We start from the raw sequence: 7,303 nt of genomic DNA on the forward strand, positions 1-7,303 counted from the left end.
GGTCCGGGTCAGGCAGCGCGTGCAAGCTCGAGGTACGCGGAGACGCCAGGCTCCCGACGGAGGCCGAGCCGTCCTGGCGCTCCTGAGACGCGCGGGCGAGGGCGGAGGGGCCCGGGTGGGCAGGCATCCTGGCACACCGCCCCACACCGCGGCCCAGACCCCCGGCCCTGGGGCTGCAGAGGGGCCTTGGGGGCCGCCCACCTGCGCGGAGCAGCGCTCCCACGCCACACTCCGGCCACCCTCAGGCCAGAGCCGGAGCTTGGGGTCCGAGTGCCCGGCAGGAGGACGGGGAGGTGACGGCGGGTGCCTCGGCCCAGTGCCGAAGGCGCAGTGGAGCCAGCAGGACCGTGGAGACGAGCGAGGAGGAGGACTTGGCCTGACTCCAGCCCCGGGAGAGGAAAGGGCGGCCGTGCTGCGGGGTGGACGGCAGGGGTAGGTCAGCGATCGGCTCGTGTGTAAACAGACGGCGCTGATGCTTGCACCCGACCCGCGCACGCGCTCCACGAGGCCTCGCGCCCGCAGGGCCGGCTCCCCTCCTGCGTCACCACCGCCCAGCCCGCCGCCCGCGGGGCAAGCACGGGGCCGGGGAGGCCCGAGGAAGGCGGGCCGGGACTGGATTCTGAAGACAGCGGCGCAGCGGCCGAGGAGCCCCCTGGCCCGAGCGGGGCTGGAAGAACTGGGGGTCCGATCAGAAGCAGCTTCAGGGAAGACTCGGGGGGAGCGCGACCCGCACCCGGACGGAACCCGGACGGAACCCGGCCCCGGCCAGCGCCCGCCCGGCCTGAGCTCCCGCTGGACACCCACGGCGCAGGGGGCCCGAGCCCCGCTCAGTGCCCACGGGGCCCAGGGACCCCTGCACCCCGGTTCCAGGAGCTTCCTGAGTCAGGAGATGGCGGGTTTCACCCCTCCTCCCCGGGGGAACGGCTCCTCCGCTGATGGCGGTGTCCGGTCTGGCTCCCGCTGCTTGGGGGGGGCCCAAGACGGGCGGCCGGGGGCGCGGGGCCGGCCACAGCTAGCTGCCCCTGAAAGTCCGCGGAGATCCGTAGTACTGTCGAAAAAGTGAATTGAAAAGGGGACAGGCCACTGCCTTCACAAGTGACTGATTAATTAAAAAACATGAAAAAAAGGCCTAACAACCTCTAGTATTCAGCACTTGCAGTTTTAAAAAGATCAAGTCAGACTAAACGCTAGCACAGTCATGCAGGAATCCACGGCCCGCGCCCGGGAAGCAAGCTCTCGGCCCGAGAAGTCCTCTCCTTCTCACATCAAAACCAAAACAGGACGACCAGCAGGTCGAGGGCGGAGGCCTCGGGGGTGCTCCAGCGGGGAAGCTCTGGCCACTTTCTCCACGACCATTTGGTATTGCTTTCCCGCTCCCTTAATTCTCTTACTCTAAAGTGTAAAATTTCTCCTCCTCCAGTTAACTATACAGGACCCCAGTGGGGCTGGAGACAGGCTAGAGCCATATATTTATATGTACAGACTGTTAATTAAAAACGTGTTCTCTTGCTCGCTGAGAGCAAGGTGGGCAGACCGGCTCTGCAAGCCCCCTGGTCACTGCGTCCTGCTCCCGGCCGGGCCAGTGGGAGCACAGCAGGACCCCCTTGCTCCCCTAAAAGACGAGCAACAGCCCTCAGATGTCCCCCCGCTCCGAGGGGCCAGCACACCACTGAGGGGCCAGACTGACGCCGCTGGCAGGCGGGTCGGGGCCGGGGAGGGGGGAGCAGGGTGCTCGGCGCTGCTCCCGGGACCTCCACAGCCGAGACCTCAGCCCGGGACGGGGGCGGGCGCGGTGGGGGGAATGAATAAGGGGAATGTGCACGTGTGACCCGGAGCCCCAGGCCCCAGCGGCTCCCAGAGGCACAGCCTTGAGAACGGAACGGGATCTGAGTCCTTCTGGAAGTCACTTGGGCCCTGCGTGGAGCCGTCCTGCAGTCCCTCCGTAGGACGGAGAAGGGGGCCTCTCTCTGGGCGAGGTCGACGTGGCGCTCTGGCCTCGGCCGCAGAGAGCACACGGTGAATCGGAGGATGGCGGCGGCGGTGCAGTGGTGAGTGGGGGGTTGCCGGCACGTGGCAGGTGGGTGGTGACGCCCTCACTGACTTCAGCTCACCGTGGCTGGGCCCTGGGCATTCAGGCTCCCCGCCCGGCCGCCAGCCACGCCCCAGCCCTCAGACTCTGCCTAGGGAGCCGGGCACAGCTGGCCCCCTCCCAGCCCCCGGGCCTGGCTCTCCCGGCCTCGGCAGCCCAACCTCTCCCTACAGGAGGGCTCCTGCCTCACCCCCGGGGCCTCAGCAGTCACCTATTGTCCTGAGAAGGCCCCTGGTCACACCTGGCGAGCCCCATGGCGAGCAGCTCTGGGCGTGGAGGGCGCTGCAGGCACAGTCTCACCCACACCAATTAAGAACCAGGACCCCCGCAGGCGGGAAGGGGACAGGGGCGGTGGGGGGGGACCAGGACTGCACACCTGGTCCCCAGCGCAGGGCACCTGGCATGGTTGGGGCGAGGCTGCCTCCGTGGACCTCCCAGCTCTGGCTGCCACACAGGGGCTGCCCTCGAGGGCCCTCTCACTCTCCTGCTGGCCAGGCAGCCGTGGCCGATGGCTCAGCTGCTCAGGGCCACAGTGTCCACCACCTGCCCCAGCTTGCCCCGGAGCCGCTGCCGCCATGCCTGCTCGTCCTTCTCCAGGGCCGTCAGGATCTCGTTCTTGCACTTGCTGATGTAGGAGTATCTCGTGCAGGACACTCATGCTGTTGAACTGGCTCAGGTGCATCCGCTACTGCTCAGCCAGGTACGCACTCATGTCCTGGTCGCTGATGGCGGGCATCTTGGCGATGCCCGCGTAGTACCTCTCCACCCAGCTCTTGTAGTTGGGGATGTCCTTGGCGTAGAGCAGCTTGTTAGAAGGCGAGTCCTTGCCCAGCTTGTGCCCGGACGTGGAGCAGGGGTCCATGAAGGTCTGGGCCACCACCCACAGGCAAGCGTCAGTGGTGCTGCTCCCGTGGATGTCGAACACGAACTGCGGGTTCTTGATCACGTTCACCCAGAAGCTCAGGGGCAGGCAGTCGCTCTTCCAGGTGTGGCGCACGTCCGCGTCGTGGATCTGGTGCTGGTCGGCCCGGTCGTCCAGGGAGTCGAACATGTACTTGATGGCCAGCGGCAGGGCCGAGTCCCTGTGTGCTGAAGATGGTCTTGAAGAGGTCGTCCACGAACTTCTGCAGCGTGCCCTTGGTGGCCAGCGGCCGCGTCAGGTAGATCTCGCAAACCATCTCGCTGCCGCGGTCGCCCTCGCGCTGGTCCAGGTGGCCGCGGTTCTTGACCAGGTGCCACAGCTTGGTGCGTTCTCCAGGTCGGGCGTGATCATGGGCGTGTGCGAGCGCCAGCTGTCGGGGCAGCTGGCTGTGCGCGGCATGCTCTCCTATCTGCTGGGGGACTTGGTGAAGGTGGAGGAGTCAGAGATATTGTAGGCGGACGTCTGCTTGGGCAGCCACAATTTTTGCATATACTTCAAGATGTATATTTTTTCATACCACAGAATAGGAATAAATTAGACATACTTTTTATAATTGGCACCTAGAGTCTGTCATACAGACTGAAGTAAGTCAGAAAGAGAAAAACATATACCGTAAGCTAACGCATATACATGGAATCTAAAAAAAAAAAAAAAAACGGTACTGATGAACCTAGTGGCAGGGCAGGAATAAAGACGTAGACATAGAGAACGGACTTGAGGACATGGGGGGTGGGGCGAGGGGGAAGCTGGGGCGAAGTGAGAGTAGCAGTGACATATATACACTACCGAATATAAAATAGTTAGCTACTGGGAAGCAGCAGCATAGCACAGGGAGATCAGCTCCGCGCTTTGTGATGACCTAGAGGGGTGGCATAGGGAGGATGGGAGGGAGGCTCAAGAGGGAGGGGATATGGGGACATATGTATGCATATGGCTGATTAGCTTTGTTGTACAACAGAAACTAACACAGTATTGTGAAGCAATTAGACTCCAATAAAGATCTATAAAAAAAAAAATTGGCTTTTTTTTACTTAGTATTTCATGAGCACCTAACCATTTTAATGAACATTTTAAGCTCCTCCTTTTTAAACAGCTGGATAATATTCTGTTTTATAAATGCAGCATCATTTGTGTTGGACATTTCAATCATTCATTAGTTTCACAAATATTTACCCATTACTTGCTATATGGCAGGCACTGTTATAAGTTCCCGGGATATGGTCTGCACAAAACAGACAAACTCCCTGCCCACAAGATGCTTACATTCTAAATAAAGGCACAAAGAGGAAGTATTTCCAGTCCATGTTTCTTATCAAGACTGCTTCAATGATTCTCAAACTGGAGTGATTTGCTTTCCAGGGCAATCTGTTCTCAGTGGACATCAGGCAACGTCTGGAGAGATTTCCAGTTGTCACAGCTTGCTAGAAGTAGGACGGGGGTGGGGTGGGGTAGTTCTACAAGTATCTAGCGGGTAGAAACCAGGGTTGCTGCTGGACATACTCTAATACACAGGAGAGTACCCTTCCCCCCGAGACAAAATATTATCTGGTCCAAACGTCATTAGTGCCAAGGTTGAAAAGCATGACTCAACTTTGAGATAATAAACTCCTAGTCAAACAAGTACACTTACATAATTTAGTCTCACTGTGTAGAAGCCTTAATATGTTTAGTCACTACGCTAAGAACTCTGTTTCCCATTACTACCTTTGTCAACCTTTCGAAGTCCAGAGGCTGCCAGTTAGAATCTACTCTTTAATTGAAAACAAGAATATTAAATTACAGAATTGCAGGCACCGAAGAATAAATGAGGGAAGGTGAGTGGGCAGAGGGATTTAAGAGAACTCCAGTGCTCTTAGTATCACTATCTGACTTATATTTAGTACCCTGGGTTGTGATCCTGACAGCGGCGATGTGGTTTGAGGATTAAGGTAGGCTATGTAAAGTTTCATTACAGGAAAACTGACCCAAGTCCTCTTTCTTCCATTGCTATGACTTTCTGAAAATTTCCTTCAGAAAAAGAGCAAGTATTGACCTGAATGTAAAAATCAATGCTTTAGGGCTTCCCTGGTGGCGCAGTGGTTGAGAATCTGCCTGCCGATGCAGGGGACATGGGCTCGAGCCCTGGTCTGGGAAGATCCCACATGCTGCAGAGCAACTAAGCCCCATGCGCCACAACTACTGAGCCTGTGCTCTAGAGCCCGCGAGCCACAACTACTGAGCCTGCGCGTCTGGAGCCTGTGCTCCGCAACAAGAGAGGCCGCGATAGTGAGAGGCCCATGCACCGCTATGAAGAGTGGCCCCCGCGTGCCGCAACTGGAGAAAGCCCTTGCACAGAAAAACGAAGACCCAACATGAGTTTCTGTTCATGAGTTTCAGAAAAATCTATTTTAGGTTTGCCACAGTACTGGTTTAAAAAGCAAGATTTTTGTATAATCTAAGTATAATGCTCATAATATAAGAAAGACTTGACTTTACGTTAGTATTTTTAATCTCTATCTTTTTCCTAACCAGATCCTCAAACAAACATTTGACTGACTGACTGACAGGTAGTAGGTGTTACCTTCTAATTTGAAAATAAGTTTTAATTTAACTTTCACATTGTTGAAGAAAAGTATTACTATTCACCCAATAATTAGACTTAATTGGTCTGAGGATTTAAATGCTACTTTGACACCAAATATTTCAAACTGTGTATATTTCACAACTCTAAAGGGACTCCTGACACCACAGCTACCAGATATATTTTATCAGCTTGTGGTATACTTTTGCAAGCAAGCAAATTTAAAAGCCCAATTGCTGACACTTAAAAATAAAAATCAAAACCAAAGATAAATATTATGTTTTCTATTCTGATTTCTGGACTACATATGATATTGATTTTTTTTCATGTTAGAGACTGACTATTTATATTGCTTTCTTATTTGTCTTCTAATCAGCATCATCATTAAATAGCTACCAATTAATATGACACCAAAAGCGCAAGTAGCAAAAGCAGTATTAGACAAATGGGACTACATCAAACTAAAAAGCTTCTGTAAAGCAAACAAAACAACCAACAGAGCAAAGAGGCAACCTACAGAATGAGAGAAAATATTTGCAAAACATATATCTGATAAAGGACTCATATCCAAATTATGTAAGAAATTCCTACAACTCAATAGCAAAAATAAAATAGTCATTAAAAAATGGGCAAAGGACTTGTATAGACATTTCTTCAAAGAAGAAATACAAATGACCAACAGGTATAAGAAAAGGTGATCAACATCACTAATCATCAGAGAAATACAAATAAAACCACAACGAGATATCACCTCACACCTGTTAGAATGTCTATTTTTAAAGCAAAACAAACAAAACACATATTGGTGAGGATGCGGAGAAATTGAAACTCTTATACATTGTTGGTAGGAATGTAAAATGGTGCAGCCACTATGGAAAACAGTATGGAGACTCCTCAAAAAATTAAAAAATAGAATTACCCTATGATCCTGCAATCCTGCTTCTGGCTATGTATCCAAAAGAACTGAAATAAGGATCTGTAAGAAATACATGCACTCCCTTGTTCATTGCAGCATTATTCACAATAGCCAAGATATGGAAACAACCTAAATGTCCGCTGATGATGAATGGAGAAAGAAAGTGTGATATATATATATATATGTATATGTGTATATATATATATATATATATAAAATGTAATATTACTCAGCCTTAGAAAAAGAAGGAAATCCTGCCATATATGACAACACGGATGAACCTGGAGGACATTATGCTAAGTGAAGTAAGCTGGACACAAGGGACAAATATTGTATGATTCTGCTTATATGAAGTCTTTAAAATAGTCCAACTTATAGAAATAGAGAGTAGAATGGTGGTTACCAGGACTGAGGGAAGGGGGGTTGGGGAGTTGCTTCTCAAAGGGTATCGAATTGCAGTTATGCAAGAGGAATAAGTTCTAGAGATCTGCCATAGAATATTGTGCCTGTAGTAAACAATACTGCATTGCGTACTTAAGGATGTGTTAAGAGGGATGATCTCCTGTTAAGTGTTCTTGCCACAGTAAAAACATTAAAAAGAATCTACGAATCATATCTACCATTTATTAAACATCTCTCTTATTTCAAACATTCTGTTAGACTCGTTACATACATTAAAAATGTCTCACAATGATGTTTTATGAAATAAATTATCATTTCTATTTTAAAAATGAGGAAGTGAATTCTAAGAAAGTGTGATAAATGTTGCTTTTGTCTGACTAATACAGTTTTGCCCACTCCACCCCAATTCTCATG

General features: G+C 51.6%; 1 pseudogene; it reads right to left on the reverse strand.

The window, feature by feature from the left end:
• Positions 1-2,602: 2,602 nt before the first annotated feature.
• LOC118880950 lies at positions 2,603-3,140 on the reverse strand (annotated as a pseudogene).
• Between the last annotated feature and the right edge of the window lie 4,163 nt (positions 3,141-7,303).

This window comes from Balaenoptera musculus, chromosome 15 (assembly GCF_009873245.2).
Source record: "Balaenoptera musculus isolate JJ_BM4_2016_0621 chromosome 15, mBalMus1.pri.v3, whole genome shotgun sequence".
Classification (NCBI taxonomy): domain Eukaryota; kingdom Metazoa; phylum Chordata; class Mammalia; order Artiodactyla; family Balaenopteridae; genus Balaenoptera; species Balaenoptera musculus.